General features: G+C 43.6%; 1 protein-coding gene and 1 pseudogene across 5 annotated transcripts in view; one reads left to right on the top strand and one right to left on the bottom strand.

The window, feature by feature from the left end:
* LOC122900220 (TLC domain-containing protein 4-like) overlaps positions 1-23401 on the bottom strand; it is a 92327-nt gene that overhangs the window by 48847 nt on the left and 20079 nt on the right. Inside the window, exon 1 of one of the 5 annotated variants that reach the window (XM_044238727.1) lies at positions 15848-15877. The exons of 1 other annotated variant lie outside the window; for it this stretch is intronic. The gene's annotated coding sequence lies outside the window, so the exon portion shown is untranslated. Of the gene's footprint in view, positions 1-13695; positions 13716-14929; positions 14953-15383; positions 15670-15847; positions 15878-23401 lie in introns of those variants that run through there. 3 more of the 5 variants (XM_044238725.1, XM_044238728.1, XM_044238729.1) reach the window with 3 other exon arrangements.
* The window catches only part of LOC122899159, a 29212-nt pseudogene continuing 27677 nt past the window's right edge, over positions 21867-23401 (top strand).

Raw genomic sequence — 23401 nt, 5'->3', positions numbered from 1 at the left:
TCATCTGTTCCCAGCGGCAAGAAGGCATGCAATTGCTGGGTCTGTCACCACTCCAGCCAAGGGCAGTAAGACCACTATCTAGCCACTAAGGACCCTAACTCATCCCTGTTTACATTAGTCAACACACACATGCAAGTGGACCCCACTGCAGAAATCCATCCTCTACCACATGACTATCTCTGTCACGCTCTTAAGTTCTTTCCCAGCAGCCACCTGACCCAGCCCTTTATTCTGTGCACCTCCCAAATCCTTTCTAGTAGTCCCCCAGGGGCTGCTGCTCCATGCCCAGGAAACAGATCTCTATCCTTTGCCTCTCCTGTATGCTCTGAGGACCACCTCCCTTCCCTGCAGCCATCTCAGGTCGTGGCTGCCCGGTCTCCCACACTTTGGAGTCAGGAGGTGGCCCTATGTCCTCTTGGTTCCTCACAGTCTCCTTCAGGCCCTGCTCCTCCAGTCCCCTGCCCCCCAGTAAACATCCAGCAAACTTTGGTCCTGCTACTTAGTTATACCGCCTCTCCCTCTCCTCACTGGTATTGTGTTCCAACCTCCTGGATGTTTCCTCCCAGCCAGAGACTTTGGTCTCCGTTCACTAGTATCTTCAAGCCCTGATACCATCCTGAATGACTTCTGCTGAATGACTCTGCTGAAGGTACAGGTTTCCTTAACAACCCAGTCCTTCTTTCCTTCATGGGAAATAGCACCTCTTCCATGCCACCTCAACCACTCATGGGCCTTTACTGTCCCATACTCACCATTTTCTGCCTTGACAGTAACATCCCAAGTAGTCCCCTGCTGACCTTCCCTTCAAGTGTGCTCAGTATTACAGTATTTTCGAGTCCACTGACTTCTTGGCTCGGTCCCAACCTGCTAGCCCTTTCCTGTGTTTTACTTCCCTCTTTAATCAGCTTAATTCCTTGAGCCCATCATTTCAGTAATACTCTTACTAACACCCTACATTCCCTTTCCACTGCCAAGAGCTGGCAAAACTCCAACCCCAGAACTGCTCAACTATTTACTCAGCAATGAGCCCTAAACAATCAGAGCACTGTTGGGAAGTGCCACACACCGGAAGGGATTGGGGCTGGTGAGTGAGAAAGGGCAGAGGGATCAGAGGGCCCTCAACACTGCATGGCACTCCCATCTCACTGCCCCAGCTGCTCCTCTCACACACCACCACTCATTTTCCAAGTCATCCCCAGGTTTCAAACCTCTAACCATCACCCCCATTCTCAACAGATAACCCCTCATCCGACCTCACAAAAGTACAGAAGCCAACATGTGAAAATGCGATCACACTATCGACCACACAAATGACCTGCATCTTCACCCATCTGTCCTTCCACCTCAGGCCAACCTCTCCAACAAGTGCACTTGGGATCCAACCTTTCTGGCTGCCTTGGGAATCTTCTGCTCCCCAAGATCCTTTATTCTCTGCAACTAGATCTTTCTATTGGCTTTTAAACAGGCTCAGGTTTTCAGTAGAAACAAAAATCAACAAATCCACCAGCTCTTCTTTAATCCAACAGTTTTCACTCTTGCCCTCTCTCCCCTTTCCCCCATTCCCTTAAAGGACAAAGTTCTAGAAAGGTGTATCCATATGATCATCATTTCTCATCTCTCTTGATCTTTAGCCCACTCCGTTCTTGTCCCTACCTTCAATAGCCCCCTGAAATAGCTATTACTAAGGTCAACAAGGACGCCTACATGTGGCCTTCATGTTACCTGAACTCACATTACTGACCACTTTCTCCCTGTAATACTTCCTTTCCTGTGCTTCCCTAACACCTTGCTTCATCCTCTCTCCAGCCACAAAGTAACAGAATTCCCTAAGGCTCAATACCAGACCCTCTGCTCTCTACTTGTTTCCTATGTGATTTCACCTATACCTGTGACATCAGTAACCACTTACATGCAGAAAAATACCACGTTTAACTGTCCATCCCAGATCTCTCCTCTAAGCTCCTGATGTACACAGACAACTGCCTACTTGTCAGTACGACAATTTCAAAGGCATCTCAAACCAAGCTCATGACTTGACCCCAAAACTTCTAGGTTCTTCATCTCACTGAATGATAGCATTGTACATCCACATTTCACAGCCAGAACCTAGAAGCCATCCTTTAATAACTTGTTTTCTGTACATTCCTACTATGTGCCATAATCCAATCCACTGAGTCCTATGGTGGAAATCCTACTTTTAAAAGCATCCATTTTTCTCTAGCTTATGACCATCACTTTTCTGGACTGTCAGCAAACCAGAAGGCTATCTGTAAACAGACTGGAGGACTCCATGGGAATCTTCACGAAAAGCTGCTTCTGATTATGTCACCTCCTCACTTACCCACAACTTAAAACCTTCAATGGTTTCCAAGAGTTCTTATGAGGATCCTACTTTCTCCAGCCTCAATTGGCACTTGCCCTCACTTGCTAAACTCCAGCTTATGTAACCTTTCTGTTCCTTACAGGTGCCATGTTCCAGGCCTTCACAAGGCCTTTGGAGAACCTATCCCTCACCTCCCACCCTGACTCCCACTCCCAGGTTAACTCTCATACTTATTCAGCTCTCAATCAACCCTCACTTCCTCAGAGAGGCCTTCTCCAGGCTTGGGCACCAGATAAGGTATGCCCTTATCTGCTCTCAGAGTGCCAAGTCCCTCCCCTTTATAGCTGCAATTTATTTTTAAAAATTTTTTAAGTATACTGACATGCAACGTTGTATTAGTTTTAGGGGCAGAACACAGTAATCCAACAGGTCTGTATGTTATGCTATGCCCACTACCAACAGAGCTCCCATCTGTCACCAGACAACACTATTACAGTCCACTGACTGTATTCCCTACGCTGTGCTCTTCATCTCTGTGACTTACTCATTTTGAACTGGAAGCCTGTGTCTCCCACTCCCGCTCACCCATTTTGCCCACCCCCACCCCCACTCTTCTGGCAACCCTCAGTTTGTTCTCTGTATTTATAAGTCTGATTTGGCTTTTTGTTTGCTTTTTTATTAATCTGGTTTCTTTAGACTCCACATGAGTGAGATCATATGGTATTTGTCTTTGTCAGTTAAAGCTGCAATTTAAATGAATGTCTCCTTCCCCCAGTGAAATGTGAGCCTTGTAAAGGTGGGAAACATGGACATTTTCCCCCTCCATACCCATACCTAACACAGGCCTGCTACATAGCATGTGCTCAGTACATGTCTATTAAATAAAATGATAAAAACAGGCATTCATATCCTTACATGGGCTTTCCATTCTGCTGGTATCTCATCAGCAGCAGGTCTTTCATTTTGCAGTATGGTCAGAATATTGGAAAAAGAATATTCTAAATCGACAACTCTTGTATTACAGCATGAAAACATATTTACTTCTGAAGGATCCTCACCTCAATGGCCAGACCAAAGAGTCCTGATGAACTAACACTGAATATGTGTTTTAGTCCATTTGTATTGCTCTAACAAAGTACCACAGACTGGATGGTTTATAAACATCAGAAACTTATTGTTGCCCATGGTTCTGAAGTCTGAGATCAGGGCACCAGCATGATTTGGTGAGGACCTGCTTCCACGTCATAGATTTCACATGGCAGAAGGGGCAAGACAGCTCAGTGGGGTCTCTTATAAGAGCACTAACCCCATTCATGAGGGCTCCAACCTCAAGACCTCCTCACTTCCCAAAGGCCCCACTTGTTGCTACCACCACCTCTGGAGGTAAGGATTTCAACGTAAGAATTTGCTGGCAGGGGCGGTGGGGGGACACATAAACATTTAGACCTTAGCAGTAGCATATATGGCTTCTCCATCCCGAACGCCTTATAATAAATGGTAGGTGTTCAAAAGTTTCATAATAATTACAATCTGCACTGTATTTTCACTCTTATCAAATACGTAAGTACTTATTTATTGATTTAGCTACATCAGTAGGCCTAACATGTTAAAGTACTTTAGAAGTCTCTATTTGCAAACTGAGAGCTATTTATAAATGAACACATGACAGCAGAAGGCATTTACCAAACTGAACAAACCAAAACCCTATCCAAAAAAGTCATACCTACACCTTACCCAATCATTCTAGGTTCTGAGGTTTTTTGTTTTTGTTTTTTTAAGATTTTAGGTATTTATTTGAGAGAGAGCCAGAAAGAGAGAGAGGAGAAAGGGGGCAGTGTGTGTGTGTGTGTGTGTGTGTGTGTGTGCACGCACACGCACGGGCAGGATCAGAGGGAGAGGAAGAAGCAGGCTCCCCCGTGAGCCGGGAACCCAATGTGGGCCTCAATCCCAGGACTCTGGGATCATGACCTGAGCTGAAGGCAGACGCTTAACCAACTAAGCCACCCAGGTGCCCTCATTCTGGGTTTTGTTTGCATTTTCATATGGGTGGTACACTTCAATTATCTGTCCAAATGCTCATAAAACACAATTAACCAGAGACAATAAACCATCCCCCCCAGTAAAGAATAACTATTGCACTACCCACTCTTTTCTTTTATTCATGTAAAAACCATTAACCATCTAATCAAATACCTATAAAGCTCTCAACTAACTACAGTTACAGTTTTGGGGTTTTATTGTCATTACTATTATTTCAATTCTATATTGAGATCTATATGAAAAAAGTTAGGAAAATTATGCGCAAAAAACATTCCACCTCTCTTCCTTTTCTGAGCATCATGTTCAAGAACCATTAGCACTAGTGTAAAAGTCTACGGGAAGCCAGTTGCATAAAAGTTAACCTAACTTCCATAAATCCTCCAATATTCATGGTACTGCTTTTTAAACAGACGCAATGGGAAGAAAATGGACACTAAACCAGAAGAGGCTAAGGAACCCTACATTCGTATGATTAAATCATACTCCCTTTCTCACAGATATGATGCCACTTAAGGTCTAATAAGGAACTGCTCATGGTGATAGCGAAGATTTCTCTATGGTTCCTCCCTGTCACTTAAGATACTAAACTTTGAATAAGGGTATCCTTTATATTTTTCCCATTCCTTCAATCCTTTTTTTTTCAAGAGCATATAACAGAATTCAAATTTCAGAGACACTCTTTGATTCTGTTACACACGCTGGCAATGCAAGGACACCTCTTTGAAATAATTTTTTGAATTATAAATCATTTTAATGATAGCAAAAAATAAAATATTTAAGGTTATATATTCACCCATTTCTAACCGGCCTTTATTTTCCCCACCATCCTATGTAATAATTACAATCACGGCATGTATGAAAAGGAGGGAGGCTGAAATTCTGTTCCCCAGCTGGTGCTGTTTGGGGAACCCATTCAAGCAACCGTGGGTTGGCCCCATCTTGCTACAGCTCAGAGAACTGTTGTAACAGCTATTCATATTGCTACAGGATCTCTTTAGGACAAGATTTTCCTTTTATCTGTCTCCTTACATCCTATGCTAAATGTCTTCTAGATCTTTCTCTGGTCCCTCTCATCCAGTGTTTTTTTAATTTTCATATCCCAGAGATTCTCCCTGCCCCCTCACATGTACATAATACTTTCTCTGTATATATTCTTATTCCAACCAGCCAAGAAGATTCTGTAGTCTTCCCTTCTACAGTTTGGGGGGGGGGGCGGTGTGGTAGGGACTGATATTTTTTCCACACAGCTCAGAATCCCCACCAAGATATTCTGGCACAGCAAGTGGGGGAGAGGAGGGTGGGGGAGAGGAGGGAGGGTTATCCCAGCTTCTTAGGCTCTCCCTGGGAAGTCTTGCTCTTTCAAGAAATAATTTCTCTCCTGGTTTCCCAGAGCACTTGATCAGGTTTCCCTTCTATTACAGGTATTTTTAATTAGGATTTTAATAAAACGTTTATTCTTATCTTCCTAGCTTATGTTTACTTAAACTTTTTACATGTTCTGGCTACTAACTTCAAAATAAATAAAATGAAATCTAATACAGTTAATCTACGTTGTGTCAACTTTTTAAGTTTTTTGTCTTATTTTTTTATTTCATTTTACACTGACTCTCTGATGCGGGATTTGTTTTTACAAAGCCTAACAAGAAGTGGGGCTGCAAGGGAATGACAGTGGGCAAAGGCCACCTTCCCCAGCTCTCCCCACTGCTCTGTTGATTCCAGACCCCCAATGCATTGAGAATTCTCCCCTTAGAAATTCAGTCCGTTTTCTACAATCTTAAGGCTCAGAGTACAGATAGCACATTTTATTTACTTGGTAAACGTTTCCTAGCATCTCATCCTACTTAAAGCTTTTATAAAGAAGTTTTTGTTTTGGCGCCTGGGTGGCTCAGTGGGTTAAGCCTCTGCCTTCAGCTCAGGTCATGATCTCAGGGTCCTGGGATCGAGGCCCGCATTGGGCTCTCTGCTCAGAAGGGAGTCTGCTTCTCCCTCTCTCTGCCTGCCTCTCTGCCTACTTGTGATCTCTCTCTATTTCAAATAAATAAATAAAATCTTTAAAAAAAAAAAGAAGTTTTTGTTTTGCAAACCTAAGAGCTCCAATGACAGCCACTGGATTTCGGATAAATCAGAATGCCTTAAGCCAGGAGACAATAGTAACTAGAAAATCAGACATATACAGTACTTGACACATATAATAAGAGGTTGGAAGGGTGTACAATTTGAGGGCCCATCTTTAAGGAAGTCAACATTTCAAATACAACACACTCCCCAAACCTTAGAAGAGGTTACTGAGGAGCCCTACAGCAGAAGCAGAGACCAGATGGCACCATGTCACCTGCGGGACTCGGGAAGAGGAACGCATTCCTGCAGCCAACCTCTACCCAACCTCTGATGTCCTTACTTCCTTGCAACTCCCTTCCTGGAAGGGAGCCTCTTGGCTTGGGACATCTCTTGGCTTTCTCCCAACACTGTGAAGTCAAGGAAAAGCTGGACAGAGCAAGATTTTTCCAAATGTGATTTGTTCTTTTGCTAAAGGAATAACTGCCACGCAAGCTGGGAAATCAGAACCTAAGAAGACAGGAAGGTCCTTCTTATCTTTCAACTGTCCATCCAATTACCCCTGAGAGAATCCTTGGGATGCAGACCATCTCTTTTTGCCTGCTCCCCACAGGAACCAGAAACAGCACTGAATGGGTTAAAGGAGCTGAAGAAGAATTTCGCAAATTTCTCTCACCTGTTGAGTCTTAAAATGCATTCCATTCATCTAGGAGAAACCTAGAATCAAATCCTCCTCCCAGAATTTATCAAGTGGCCATGGGCAAGAAGAATATGACCTTTCTGTCTTGCAAGTCCTATGAAAGGGGATTTATCAAGTGGCCATGGGCAAAAGAATATGACCTTTCTGACTTGCAAGTCCTATGAAAGGGGACAAGAATGCCTATGTTGCAAGACAGTTGTCTGGCTCAAGCGAGATGAACTAAATGTACCCAACACAAGGCTTGGCACATGCAGCCACTTGCGATAACTCCTTGTCAGTGTGACACTGCCACTCCAGGGGTGGAGTCTATGCATCTGACCCCAGGAATCTGGGCTGGCCTTGCACCTGCTGAGAAACAATGGGTAGAAAAGAGGCTGTGAGAGTCCTGGGGCCTCAGTAGGCCTCAGAAGACCTAGTAGCATCGGCCTTTTGCTCTCTTGAGTGTTGCTCTAAACCTGCCGGGTAAAGAAACCAGTCTAGAATACTGGAGCATGAGCGATCACCTGGAGAACTGAGACAGCCAGCTGACAGCCAGCACTCAGTACAAGCCACCAGCCATGCTGGCAAGCCCACCCCCATTTTCCAGCCCAGTGCACCCTCCAGCTGAATGCAGCCATATGAATGAGCCTATAACCAGCAGGGTAATTGCCCAGCCAACCACAGAATCATGAGAAATAATAAATCATTGTTTTGAGCCCTTAGGTTTGGGGGTGGTTATTCACGATTACATCAAAACACCACTCAATAAAGGATTGGACTGGTTATCACCCTTCCCTAACCAAAAAATGTTACACCCATCTCTCAAATGGTATCAAGTCACAGCAGGATAGGATATTGGGTATCCAGAGCAATGTGATCATTTCCCCCTCCTTTTAACCTATGGCCTAGGGGCCCTACAGCTTGTTTATACCTCCTATACAGCTGGGAGATATGGTGGCTTCAATGAGAAAAAGTCAAGGTGTTTCTAAATTCTCTAGGTGACCTTTCATTCTGTTCCCTAAGGGTCACTTAAAACCCTATCAAGGTACACGGAGAGTGGTTTCTCTTCTCAATATCTTCCCATAAGATTGCCTTTGTCAGCTGCACTGTTTACCAATAAACATATTTATCAGCATGATGATATATCTGTTTGACACTTGTCAGGCAGCCAAAAAATCTGAACACGGTGACACATTTCCCTGAACCATGTCTCAGGCTAGGAGGTGCTGCTCAAAACAATCACACGAAGCTTCGGGTGACCTCAAGGTTAACATTTACTATAAACCTGAAGTTTAAATTCAGGAGAGGTTCTGTAAAAGTACCTCAGCTTGACCCATAGACTTGGTAATAAAGAACTGTTCTGGGTCAATGCTCTGAGGTAAGACTTGAATGAATGTGGCCATGGAAACACAGACCTAGGTGGTTCATGACACTTGAACTTCCCCAGCTTCACTAAATAAGGTCACGCCACCCCAACCTGTAGATCTCGGAGTCCTGCTGACACTCTCCTATGGGACAACCCGGAAATATTGAAGAGCTCAGAGAAGTGCTCAAGATTTCTTGGAATGGTGGCTCAGAGCCTCTCTCACTCATGGAGCTCATCAATGTGAACATGTGCCATCCTTCCTATACGGCCCAACGACAGACTTGTGCATGTGTGTTGTTAAGAGGAAAAGATTTCATCCACTGTTATAGTTCTGATACACTGGTGGTGGCTGAGAGGATGGGTGAAACAGGTGATGGGGGAATTGAGGAGTGCACCTGTCCTGACAAGTGCCAGGGGCCATATGGAAGTGTTGAATCACTACACTGTATACTTGACACTAACAGGACATGCTGTATGGCAACGGGAATTTAAATAAAGTCTTTAAAAAATAAATAAATAAACATCCTCCCTTCTTGCTTTGTAAGTTGGAAGCCTAGAAATCCTGGGCAAGTGGGTTCTACTCACAGAAATTCTACTCAAATGATACATTCAGTACTATAGAAAAAAAAATGGTCTAAGAACAATACCAGATTGCTGTTTTCATCTGTCCTCTTATAGCACCCTTGGACTTCCCCCTCACCATAATGACCTTTCATTGAGGACTTGCCAAGACATGAGACCCCTGACTAGCACGGAGGAACGTGGTATGAAACAGCAGCATAAGTCAAGGTGGCTAGGTTTTGCCGTACAACACTGGGGATATTGTTGAGAATGCTGGCCATTGCAGATGCAGTGTTTTCTGGCTGAAAATCCAAAGGGGAAATTTCTCTCACCTCCTAGAACCAGGAACAGATGGATTTCTCCAATCTGGTTTCTCTTTGGGACACTTTGAAGCTCTTTGTGGACTGCTTGCTTCTTCTCTTATAGAAGAATACTTATAGGCTGCTAGAATACTTATAGCCAGAACTTCAAAGTACACTAACCAATTTCACTCATAACTCCCTCTTATTTTCCTTTGGCTTATATTTCTTTCTCATCCTAAAGTCACCGTATCTTGTCCTATTGCGTGCATCTTTGTAAGCCATCCCAAAACACTTTCGGAATTAGGTAGGTATAAGTAAAACTAAAGATACTATCAGCAATGTGTATGCTTAGTTCCCCTACACCAGATGATGAGCCCTGGTCAGCAAAGGCTGTGCACTGCCCTGCTAGGAAATCCTTAGAGTGTCCAGTGCTATCATTTCACTGCTGAATGGATATTTAGGGAATTAAATGGTAGAATAAGTAAATTTTGACAGCACTCTGTTAACTGAATTTTAAAATACTACTGAAGTGCAGTACTAAAGTGTACTTTAAAGTCTACTAAAGATTTCATCTTTTATCCTCCAAACAGGAATGTGTCAAAGGAGGCATGTACAAGGGTGTTTCCCACAACATCAGAAGCAGCTCTCAGGGTCACTGATAGGGGAATGATAAAATATGCTGGTGCAGCCACACTATCACAGGCTAAACAGACATTTAACTAAATGAGACGATACCAAAGGGCATTCACCCATCACATGCTATGGGTGGAGGAGAAAAAAAAGAGCAGGAAGTGAAATAATACATTTTTCGTAAATAGCTAACTGGCTTTTTTGACATCTGTAAAGAAGAAGGACTAACTGGCTGTATGTGGGAGTGAGATCAGGGAAAATGGGAGCTGGAGAAAGGGAAAGAAGTAAATGGTCATCTTCTTGAGTATTGGTTATTTTCATGGTTTTTCTTTATGTTATTTATAACAAGAAAGTTTCACTTTTGTAATTAAGAAATAAAAAACACTGATGACAACATGCAGTGACTTCAGGTTGTAAAGCATTCTGGAATCCTCAAAATGTTCAACGTCTCAAGGGTTTAGTTGGGAAATACTATGCTGGGATCCTCCAAACAAGCAGTCTTTGCTCTGTGGCTAGGCCTTCCCTATGGACAACTCAGCCTCCCTCCCTTAGAGCCTTTATCCTGCCATGGATTCCTCCACAAAGCAGGGAAGAAATTGATCTGTTTAGTGACATACACACAGGTTACTAAAATATGGAAAGGCAAAGGATCTTTCTCAATTAGAACACAGCTGCAGTCTTTTTAAGTCCTTAAAATAGCATACAGTATATTATAAAGCACTTAAATTCTTAATCATCTCAATGTTTTTTTACATGTGTTAGAGCAAAACATGTTAACTGAGCAAGACTAGTTTGGTGATCATGTCCCTAAAATGTTAGAACTTTGTAAAGGGGGAGGGTTTAGTTGTTCTAAATTTTTCACCAAATGAAAATTCCTCCTTCCCCCATTCCACTCAATAAATACACACCAAATAGGGAGAAGTTTTCTATGCCTTCAAATGTACTTTTGGAAGGTTTTTTAAAGCCAATCTGGAGAAAACTAATTAAATTAACTTAACCAGGACAGATTCTCCGTGTCCCCAAAGTGTAAAAATCAAATCAAAACCAATGTATAAACTCATCAATGAATGGTTACTTCCTAGGTGGCCCCGGCAGGATCGGGCAGATACCGGTGCAGCATGGGCCAGGATCCCAACACTGGACTCTACAGGAACAGTCAGGTGGATACCATAAGTCCAGAGCTCAGAGATAACATCAGGGAAAGTTCAAGATATACACAGGACAGCCAAGGAGAAGGAACGAGAAGCAATGAAAACGTATCACCTAAGGTAAGAAAATCAAAGCAAGGATGGGTCAAAGAGAGGATCCAACTAAACAGAATGTGGATGATAAACACAAGCAAGTAAACAAGCAACCCCAGTGAACTGTGACACTTGTGCACACTGCCCTCCACGCTTTGCTGTGCTCACTCACTGGTCACAGGGCCAGTGACAAGGCAACCAAAAGCATGCAGATAAACTTTTCCCTCGATTAACTCCAGGCTATGGTTACTGGACATTTCCTCAAGGATGGTGGATGCTGGCTTCTGCCTCACCTAGCTCCCCAAGAAGCTTTTGAAGACCATAAATAAGGATTCCAGTTCGATGGTGAAACAGGCATCTAAGGAAGCTTTGATAAGCTAACCCTTTCACACAAGGTAAGGAGAATACATTCCAATCCTCTGTAAGCAGCTAATTTCCTAATGAGCTTCATCAGCAATAACACATCCCGCCCGCTTCTGTTAAGAACTTCTCAAAGCTCTAAGAGGAATTATGAACGCACACACTGCACTGTGAGCCCTTCTGTTCCCTATCCAGCTGATGAAAGTGGACATGGCCTAAACCCACCAGCCAGTCTGTTCTGGATCCACTTATCCTCTTCACCTACGGAGAGAAATCTGCTCTAAAGACACTGTTTTCAAATCCCAAGTTTACTCCTTCCATGCTTCCTTTTTCCTCAAAACCAACTATTTTGCTTTGAAGTAGACAGAATCAGCAGGGAGTTTCCCCTTTGCACTTGTCCATCCAGCTGCCTACGCCAGTGTGAGTCCTGCACCCATGTGACACCAGATGAGTCCTCACACCACCTCCTGTCCCCAGCAACAGAGGTCCCAATTTCCCAATCAATTGTGTTCCCCTCCAGCATCTCCAACCTGAATGCAACCTATTTATCTACTCATTAGGCAAATGATTTCCAAACAGTAGACTCTGGTCTGCTAACAAGTGAGGATTTTTCAGAATACTGAACAGGAACAGAAAGCAAAGAAACAGAAACAGAAAACAGAATGCTATATAGTAAGGGTGCATATTGTTTCATGAAACTGGTTTCAGATGCACCTACACTTACTTATGTCCTGGGTTGCAGTGCAAAAAAACCATTTTGTACTGTGTTGTAAAATCCAGAAACGTTTGAAACACTGCTTTAGATAAGCCTTTGTCCCCTTAGTCAGACTACCCCCTTGCTCTCTGTCCCACTGCTCAGCAACTCCCTTCCTCATGCTGGCCCAAGCTCTGAACAGACTTCCAGCTGTCTTCTTCACCCGCTGTTTTCACAAACCTTGGCCTTTTACAATGATTCACAAGCTCCTTCTCATGTATCCAAAGGATTGCCTTCTCCTTGAACAGACCAATGTTCTGAGGGAAAAAAAAAAGATCCTTTGCTATTCCTGCCTTCTTTTCAGGTCTGGGATCTGCTTGCAGAACATCCAACTGTCTCACTCTGAATAACAAACCTCAGAGCAGTAGGACTCCGTTTCTTTGTGTGCTACCTTTCATCTCCAACAAGAAAAAACACCACCAAAGTCGCTCGCACAATGCCTTAGGTTTTCTTACAAAATGAACCTCACTTTCCTGATGTAATGCATTCTCTGGTGTCATACACTTAGTGCCTGATTCCGATGCCAGGTGAATGCAGCTCAGCCCGAGTGGGGAGTTAAAGTCTGGTTCCCGTCCTCAAGAACAGATGGTTACCCCACCTCCATATTGCCATCTTCTTCCTCTTGCAAGGCAAATGGAAGGAGGGAAAGCACAGCAAGGTGGCTGTACATGAGTGGGGGCATCCTTTCCTCTCAAGGACGAGGGCACAAGCTGTCCGGCACAATTCTACCACCCCATCCCCGCTTCTGCCCTCCCTTGTCCACCCTCCCACAATTCTCACCCAGACAATTCATTCATTCTCTTCTGCCACAGAAAAACTCGTTTTCTGTATCTTCCCGTAGACTGCTCAGTTTACTTTTTTCAGCCAAAAGACCTATCCTACTTTTTAACCTTCCAAGAGATATCAAAGCTAAATGGAGCCTTCATCTGTAGGATACGGGCCACTAATTTGAGAAGACGGGAACAGGGAGACACCGAGGTCTGAAGGTTTCTTATGAAACCTTGGTTTCTGCTCATACTTGAGATGCCGGCTTTCAGGGTAGAACATAAAAGTAGGGTGGGAGGAGAGGGCTGCACTAGACTCAGAAGGGCAAGAAACACACTCAGAGGAAACTAGGAGAAGGGGAGGTCTCACCTAGGGCACATTCCAGAATTGGCCTGGAAGCTCTACTACTGGCCCCTTTCTGCAATCTAAGCCCTTTCCCACTTCCTCGTGGGGGAATACAGGGCTCCTTCACTACCTCTCTGATTGCCCGATTATTAGGCAGGCCCTCCATCCCTCCCAGGTCACCATGTCCTCCTCCCTACTCCTTTGCTGGGATCGTTCATCCAACTAGCACGGAGTTAGGTCTCTGATAGCTCCAGCTCCCAAGGCCTCTGTTTACCTTGGTGATCAAATGAATCTCTCCTTCATTAAGATTTCAGAGGAGGAAGGAAAAGACGGGCCAACTCTGGCATCCATACTCCAGGGTGTATTGAGAAGACTCAGCTTCTCTGGGTTAGCTTTGGCCCTTGACCCTTGCCATTCCTAGGCACCTCCAAGTACGCAGCTTTAGTGACGAAAAGCCATTATCCTTTCCAACAAGGTCAAGAGGCTTGGAGGCAAAGGAATAGGAACAGAAAGCTCATAGAGTAAACAATTACAACTAACTGAGCCACTGGTTGCCAAGTGCCCAGCTCCAGACAGGTAAAATGTGTACAAGATCACACAGTAAGGATTCCAGAGCTGGAGGGAGGTATTGTGGCCAAAGGAGTTGCAGGAGTACAAAGAAAAGTAGCACTCTGTAAATATATTCTCAGGGTCATCTGATGGCACAGGAGGGGGAGGTGGCAAGTTGACTAAAGTCCACAGTTTCTGGAGCCATTCTTTCTAATTTTCTAGCATGGCAGGAGTCCACTTTTCTAATTTAGTTCCATCCCTACAATTTAAGGAAAAGATTAACACAGGGGGAAAAATTCTCCACTTCACACTTAGAAGGGAACTGAGATTCTCTGTCATATTACCTTAACTGGCTACAGAAAGATAAAGCTGCATTCCAACCTATATCACGGGCTCACACAGCAGTATCTCTCTCAACACAAACACAGAACAAGATCGATTTTTCTCAACTCCATTTATGACTGGTGAAGATTTTACTAAAATGATAGCTTGTTTCCTGCCTCACACATCAACTCCTAATAACCACATAAACTCTCCCATCTTGTCCCCAAACTGGTACTGGATTCATTTAAACACTGTCAAAGATCACTCTTTAGGAACAATTTTATAATTTCACATAAAAATGTGTGCTACATTAACAATCAGATTATACAACTGAGGGGGGGAAACGTACTGGCCATCAATAGTGACCCTTTAGTGAATTTCGACAACTAAAAGTACTTTCACAGAGGTTTTCCCACCCCCTTGGGGCTGCAGGAATCCCATTTCATGGCTGGGTAAACCAAGGTTCTCGGTTTAATAAACTTGCCAGGGTTACAATGGTAGAGCTGTAAATAGTGCCCAGTCCCTTTCCCACTACTATTCTGCATGAGGTGGCTAAAAATGGGACGCACTTGAGAACTACAAGGGTGACTAAAAGAGTCTTGTTTTATTTAGATGGGGGGGGAGGGGAGACTTACCCACTTGATGCACCTGTGTACCGGCCTCTAACAAGAAAGCTTTCCCTGGCTGCCCCACGCACCCACCCCTTTGGGCTGAGAGCCGGGAAGCTCCCCGGGCAGACCCAGCAGCACGAATCGCGCACCCGGGGGCGCCAGCGGAACGCCGGGCGTACGGGCGGCGCGGGGCCGCGGGCCCCGGGACACCGTCAGCGCCGCGAGCGGCGCGGGAGCCCGCGGGGCCGGGAGGATGCTGCGCGGCCGCGCACACCTGCTGCAACCAGCCCGGGCGCCCCTGGCCGCCTCCGCACTCGGGACGCCCACCCAGCTCCGCGCGCTGTAACCCGCGGCCGCGCTAGGCCGGGGGCGGGAAGCCCCGGCGCCCCTGCCCGCGGGCCGTACTCGGCGGCGCTGGGGAACCGCGGGGCAAAAGCGAGCCCGCCCTTTTCCCCGAACCCCCTCCAAACAGCGTCACCTGTGCCGGGTCCCGGGGCGACTCGCGCGCGGGCGGCGGCTGCACGGGGCCGGGGACGGCGGCGGGTGGTTACAGAAACCTGGTCATCTGGCTCGGCCCGAGGGCTGGCGCCGGCCAGAGTCGCCCCGCGAGATGCTCGGCGGGAGCCAGGGGAGCCGCGGGGCCCCGGGCCGCTCGGAGAAGCAGTCACAGAGACTACAGCTACCGCCGCGGCCGCCGCGCCCGCCCGGACTGCGGGCTCGGGTTACCGCAGAGCGGCTCCTTAAAGGGGCCGCGGCCGCTCGGGCTCCGGCTCCGGCTCCGGCTCCCACTCCGGCTCGTGGCGGCTGCGACCCGCGGCCAAAGTGGGCGGGGCCCCGAGGCCGCTGTAGGGCCGACCTTCGCGAGCTGGACTTGGGTCCCGGAAAGGGCTCCGAAACGGGAACACCCAAGGAGGGCTGCGGTGGGATTCGGGAAGCACACACCTGGCCAGGGACAGGGCGTGCGGTTCCTCCGCTTCCCAAAGCAAGGAGCAAAACTAGCAAGTGGGGAGGAACGGTCTGAGTCCGGTTCCGCCGCGGCCAGTACCTGGGCTCGCCACGTAACCGAAATTCTTTTCAGATTATGAATTTGTATTAATAAAAGAAAGGAGGTGAAAAGACAGTTGCAGATTTTTCATGCCAAGTCTGGCTTGGCCAAAGAAAGCCAGGTCCACCCAGTTCTAGGGGCTGCAGGTACATTCCAAACTGGGTAGGGGGCGTCTGTGAAACAGGCCCGTTCTCTTGGAGCAGCCTCCTCCGGAATCCCTGAAAAACACCCTAGAGTGCACTAGCACTCCACCTACACCCAACATGGGAGCCCCTCTGTGGTCAGAGTGGGGTAATGGGATTTGAATTTTTGATGCTGGTGGGCGTTTCCAAGTTGCCCAATGCCTAAAGTTTGCCATTCAATAGTAGCTCTTCTGACCTGCTATGAACAGCCTCAAAAACCTTCAAATGTTCTGGATTAACAAGACGGAATTGGTTTGAATAAAACAAAATGATGAAGAGGTATATTTAGGCTGTTAAAATTTGCGAAAAGTATTCAAAAAATTAGAAGATGTGGCTTCTTAATGTTAATTAGTAAGCACCACTCTTAATAATGTAGGGCAGTTATTTGTAAGAAAACCTGTCAGTGAGGCTAATATGTTTTACCTAATATTTACATACACACAAATACATGTTAGCTAACCGAACCTCACTGAGGCTCCCATTTCTTCATTTCTCAAATGGGGATAATAATTCATAGTTCCCTCTGGAGACCCCAGTCTCAGTAAACGTACCTCAGACTGACCTAGAGAGACAAACCTATTCTGCCCTATGGACAACAGCCTGCTTGCAGTCAAGCAGGGTAGAAAATTCTGTAGGCCCCGAGTGAATTTCTCCTTTCTCTCTCCAAGACTCTCAGGAGTGCCCTTTGACCACAACCTGTTCCACTGTATCTTCTTCACAAGGTCCTCCATCCTCCACAACTTTGGTTTGCCCCACACCTGCTTTATACGTTCACATGGCTAAAACATAACTCTGCAGGGACAAGATGTCTGTGTGTGCTCATCTGTGGGGTGAGCCCTAGGTGTACAGATTGCACATGTCAGCTCTGGACTCTGCCTCCACATATCACCTCCAGCCCCACATATCACCCTGTGCTTGTCTCCAGTGGCTAATAGTTGTTTTTTTTTTTTCCTGATAAATACACCATCATTACGTTTAATATACGTATTTTCTTACACCCATAGCAGCAGCCAAAACCCTGCAAACCCACAAAAATCCGCTCTATACTCTATGTCCCACTATATTCCTTCATATAGGCCTCTACAAATGCACCATTAAATCTGCAGGATTGTTGCGAGATTATACAGAGCATGTAAGCGAATACATCAAGGACAAGGTCTGAGATAAGGAAAGGAATTCAGTAAATATTAGTAGAATTTTGAATCTTTTAAACTAATCAAAACTCAATGAACTTGGGAGGTAGGACACTGTATCAGCTGCATATTTTTTTATCAAAATTGTAATGCAGCTTAATTTCTTTAAAAATATTCATTTTATTATTCACATTTAGATTTCTAATTATTCTTAACTTCATTTTACCAATCCTCTCTTTCCAAGGACAGTTTCCCCAAATTCTGTTATTTGCTGTCTTAAGTTTTTCTGCTTGTTAACTGTGAGATATCAAAGCTGAACTGCACTTCTTATACTTTTGCTCACTGAAGCGGTTCAGAGAGATGAAATTATTTTTCTTTCTTTAAAAAGAGAAAAACTGGGTGCCTGGGTGGTTAAGCCTCTGCCTTCGGCTCAGGTCAGGATCTCAGGGTCCTGGGATGGAGCCCTGCAACCCGCTCTCTGCTCAGCAGGGAGCCTGCTTCCCCCACCCCCCTGCCTGCCTCTCTGCCTACCTGTGACCTCTCTCTGTCAAATAAATTAATAAAATCTTTTAAAAAAAGAGAGAGAGAGAGAGAAAAGGTACAGAATTTTTGAGGCAAATTTTCTGATAAAAAGTTTTTTTGCATATGCTCTAGACAGGAAATATGGTTTATTATATTTATTCCTATGTATCTTGTTTCTGTGTGTGTGTGTTTTGAGTTTTTTTTAATTCCAATATGATTAATGTACAGTGTTATATTAACTTCAGGTAAGCAATATAGTGCCTCAACAATTATATACATTACTCATTGTTCTACATAGGTGTACTCTTAATCCTCCTTACCTATTTCATCCATCCTCACAGACATAGATCTCCTTTATCCATTCATCTATGGAATACCTGGGTTGCATCCATATTTTGGCCATTGTAAATAATGCTGCAATCAACATAAGGGTGCATATATCTTTTCGAATGAGTGTTTTCATACTCTTTGGCTAAATACCAGTAGTGGAATTACTGGATCATACAGTAATTCAGTTTTTGTTGTTTTTTTTTTGTTTTTTTTGTTTTTTTTGAGGCAACTCTGTACTATTTTCCACAGTGGCTGCACCAGTTTGCATTCCAACCAACAACGCACAAAGTTTCCTTTTTCTTAACATCCTCACCAACACTTGTTGTTTCTTTTGTTTTTGATTTTAGCCATTCCGACAGGTGTGAGGTGGTATCTCATTATGGTTTTGATTTGCATTTCTCTGATGAGTGCCATTGAGCATCTTTTCATATGTCTGTTGGCCATCAGGACGTCTTCTTTATAGAAATGTCTGTTTAGGGGTGCCTGGGTGGCTCAGTGGGCTAAGCCACTGCCTTCGGCTCAGGTCATGATCTCAAGGTTCTGGGATCGAGTTCCACATCAGGCTCTCTGCTCTGCGGGGGGCCTGCTTCCCTCTCTCTCTCTTTCTCTCTCTGCCTGCCTCTCCATCTACTTGTGATCTCTCTCTGTCAAATAAATAAATAAAATCTTTAAAAAAAAAAAAAAGAAATGTCTGTTTATGTCTTCTGCCCATTTCCTAATGGATTATTTGGGTTTTTGGTGTTGAGATGTATATGTTCTTTATGTATTTTGACTACTAACCCTTTATTGGATATGTCATTTTTAAATATTTTTCCCATTCAGTGGGTTGTCCTTTAGTTTTGTTGACCAGTTCCTTTGCTGTGCACAAGCATTTTATTTTGATGTAGTCCCGGTACTTTATTTTTGCTTTTGTTTCCCTTGCCTTAGAAGACATATCTAAAAAAATGTTGCTATGGCCAATGTCAGAGAAATTACTCCCTGTGTTATCTTCTAGGAATTTTTATGGTTTCAGGTCTCCCATTTAGGTCTTTAATCCATTTTGAACTTATTTTTGTGTATGGTGTAAGAAAGTGGTCCAGTTTCATTCTTTTGCATGGAGCTGTGCAGTTTTCCCAATACCATTTGTTGAAGACAAACTTTCCTCATAAATTTGTTTCCAAAAATTTCTAAACTAAATAGAGACAATTGTTTAGAAAACTAAGACCAAAAGCTGCTTCTTTCTAAAATAACGAGATAATTAATGCAGAAGTATTTTGGAAGATGGCCTCAATTCTCCACCCTTCTCTGTTAGTGAAGATAACAAAACACCAAGTATTTTGATCAAAAAGAATGATTTCAAAATTAATAACCCCAGGCACTACTTTTTAAATTATTGTTGATTTTAATGTATCAAGAACTTGTGAGGTTTTTTTGTTGTTGTTGCTTTGTTTTGTTTTTAGTATTTAAAAGTTCTTTTGGGATGCCTGCTCAGTCAGTTAAGCAGCTGCCTTTAGCTCAGGTCAGCAAGCCCTCACCACCCATCAGGCTCTCTGCTCAGCAGGGAGCCCACTTCTCCCTCTCCCTCTGCCTGCCACTCCCCCTGCTTGTGCTCTCAAGGCCTCTCTCTCTCTCTTAAATAAAAAAATAAAATCTTTAAAAAGAAAGTCCTTTCATTTGCTTTTCAGAATTTTTCAAGAAAAAACTATTTCAGGATATTACCAATGGTTAGCTCTGGGTGGGTGAGATCCTTAGGTCTTTTAGATTCTTTCTGTGTATCTTATTTTATGCGACTTTTTCCTGTAATATGTAAGTATTATTCTTGTATGCATCTTTTTTTTCATTTTTATTTTTAATGAAATTAACATATAAGTTAAAATTCAAATAGTTCATAAAGGCTTATAACAAAAACACTCGAGTCCAATCAGCCCCTTTTCCAACTTCCCCCCACCTGGCTTCACCCCATGTTCTACATAACCCTTCTAGGTTATTTCTTAACAATATGCTTATACCAGTGCCTCCTGACTTTCATTTTTAGACATTATTTATTGACTTCTTGTCATGGTATTTGAGGATTTAGCTCTTTCACACTTACCACCATCACCACTTGGCCCTCACTCCTCCTTCTCACACACCTACATCACAACTTCTGTTCAAATCAATAATTTGTGTTTTTATCATCCTGTCAATGTAAATACAGTGCATTGTTGAATCAAGTAAGGTGCCATGACAGTGCTTCTCTTGAAAATCTCTGTTGTTCCTGGAGTTAATAATTGCCTTCCTTTTTCACTTATTTTTTTTTTAATGTATCTAACCCAAATTTTATCCAGATGCTTCTACGTATCTAACAAATGCCCTTGTATCTTCCAATGCCCAAACATTAGAAATTCACTCTCGTGGGACACCAGGGTGGCTCAGTTGGTTAAGCAACTGCCTTCAGCTCAGGTCATGATCCCAGGGTCCTGGGTAATAATCTCATGTTGGGCTCCTTACTCAGCAAGGAGCTTGCTTCTCCCTCTGCCTGCCGCTCCCCCATCTTGGGCGCACACACCCGCTCTCTCCCATAAATAAATAAAATCTTAAAACAAAAAGAAAGAAAGAAAGAAAGAAATTCACTCTCTTATTTTGCTAAAGCACAGATTTCAGTAGTTTACTCAGAGCGTGTATATAGAAGGTAAATTTTTTTAGCGTGCTTTGTGTGTCTGTATTCTATTCTCATCCTCAATTGATAATTTGGATAAGTTGAAGATCATTTTCCCCCAGCATTTTAAAAGCACTGTTTCAAAAAATAAAATAAAATAAAAAATAAAAAAAAAATTTAAAAATTAAAAAAATAAAATAAAAGCACTGTTCCATTGTCTTTTACTTCCAGCATTGCCCCTGAACTAAATGCTTAATGCCTTTCTGGTCCCCCTTCTTCTGTATCTGGTCTATTCTTCATTCTAGAATCTTCCCATTAACTTTATAGTCTGCAATATCACAATCATGTGCCTTGTGCCTTAGAATGGGCCTTTTTTTCTTGGATTGTGCTAGACTGTCAGGGGTGCTTTCAATCTTACCTGCAAATCTTTTATTATTTTTTTTGCTAATTTCCTCCTTCTCATTTTCTATATTCTCTCTTTGTGAACTCTTAGTCAGCAGGACGTTGGAACTTCATTATTCTTCAGATTAATTGTCGTTTTATTCCACTGATTATCTCTACAGCTTTCGTTTCGTTTCTTTTCCTTTAATTTAGGTAGACTCCACACCTAGCATTGAGCCCAACTCAGGACCCTTAGATTAAGACCTGAGCTGGAATCAAGAGTCAGATGCTTAACTGAACCATCCAGGCACCCCATCTTTTCTATTACCTAATGTGCAAGACAGAGGTTCTCGACTGGGGAGGGGTGGGAGGTGTTAGTTCTTCCCAGTCCAGCCATTTGGCAATGTCTGCTGATGCCTTTGGCTGTCATCACAGGGAAGGGGGACATGCATGAGCCCCTAGGGAGTAGAGGTCAGGGAGGCTGCTATCATGTCACAATCACAGCCTCCCACAGCAAAGAATTTCCAATCCCAAATGTCAGTCATTCCAAGATTAAGAAATCATGGACCAGGAGAATTACGCAGCTTTACCTCTGATGTAGGTTTGGATTTCAAACATATTTTTGGCACAGGATGGCAGTGTGCAGTGGTTTAGCGTGGGAAAAAGTCTGCAGAAGCAGTGCCCATAGCAAACTGATGAGGCTACAACAGACCAGTGATGAAGGGGAGCAAATCACTGATGATGATTGTTTCTTCCCCACAGATTGTCTAAAGCCACAGGGAAAATGGTGGGAAATTTACCATCACCATTACCAGAAAGAGCAATTTATGGCTTTGTTCTTTTCTTTCTTTTTTATAAAGATTTTATTTATTTATTTGACAGAGAGAGAGGTCACAAGTAGGCAGAGAGGCACGCAGAGACAGAGGAGGAAGCAGGCTCCCTGCTGAGCAAAGAGCCCGATGTAGGGCTTGATTCCAGGACTCCAAGATCATGATCTGAGCCAAAGGCAGAGGCTTAACCCACTGAGCCACCCAGACATCCCTTTGTTCTTTTCTTAAGCTCCCAATTTGGCTTCATACTATAGGTTGTGTGAGCTTTTATTCCTGAACCTTGGCTAAACTCCTTAGGCTTAACCTATTGGCCTCAAAAATATTGGGCGGTTGCACTGCCTGTCCACCTCCTCATTACCACAGTGATCAGTTATGTACTCTTATCTGGAATAAACATGATGAGTACCTCTTCACTGAAATCCGTTCATACAACCATAGATAACTATGCTAAATATCAACAGTAGAAGAAAGCCAGAAAGCAGAAGAGGTCATTCCAGCATTAAGAGATATTCCTATTAGTGAAGTAAACAAAATGTTCTTTCTTGCAGCCAAAGAACTTTGTGCTAAAAATGGAATTGTATGTAGACTCACATCAAACACTTATTTTAAGTTTTTTAAAAATTTTTGATAGAATAATTTTGACCACAATTATTTTGACTATCTCTTTTATTAATAATTGATACTGAAATATAAAAATCTTCTCTTAAGTTCCATTAATCTTATAAAGTTTCTCGCATTATTAGTTATTAATAGAATAAATAAAATACATTATCATTAAAAAATACACAGCTTTCTTTCCCATTCTCTGATCAGACCTTTTGTTACAGGAACTTTCCATCAAAAGATAAACTCCTGGGACGCCTGGGTGGCTCAGTTGGCTGGACGACTGCCTTCGACTCAGGTCATGATCCTGGAGTCCCTGGATCGAGTCCCTCATTGGGCTCCCAGCTCCACGGGGAGTCTGCTTCTCTTTCTGACCTTCTCCTCGTTCATGCTCTCTCTCACTGTCTCTCTCTCAAATAAATAAATAAAATCTTAAAAAAAAAAAAAAAAAAAAGATAAACTCCTTTCTCCAGAAAAGAAACTGCATACTTCACAGAGGGATTGTATTAGTGGTAGTACGGGCAGTACGGAATGCACAGGAATGCACAATGGCTGTATGAGGGGCAAGAAGAGACCCAGTGGCATCCAAGAGCTTTGTAAACAACTTCAAGACAATTCTTCTTCAGGCTTGTACCTCACCCCTGCCTTCCATGGTACACTGAGAGCCAAGTGCTAAGGCTCCTCCAAGCATTCAGATTAGCCCTTCTTCCACTTTGTCAAGTCAATTATTTCTACTCCATCCAACTTCTGGTTTCCAAAATTTACTGAAATCTCTTATCAACTGTGGACTTTTCTCCTCTTTTCTTTTTCCTTCTGGATTATATCTTGTAAACCTATTTCTACACTATCTACA

Source organism: Neovison vison, chromosome 2, assembly GCF_020171115.1.
Source record: "Neovison vison isolate M4711 chromosome 2, ASM_NN_V1, whole genome shotgun sequence".
NCBI lineage: Eukaryota > Metazoa > Chordata > Mammalia > Carnivora > Mustelidae > Neogale > Neogale vison.
This window is presented reverse-complemented; position numbering and strand designations above follow the sequence as displayed.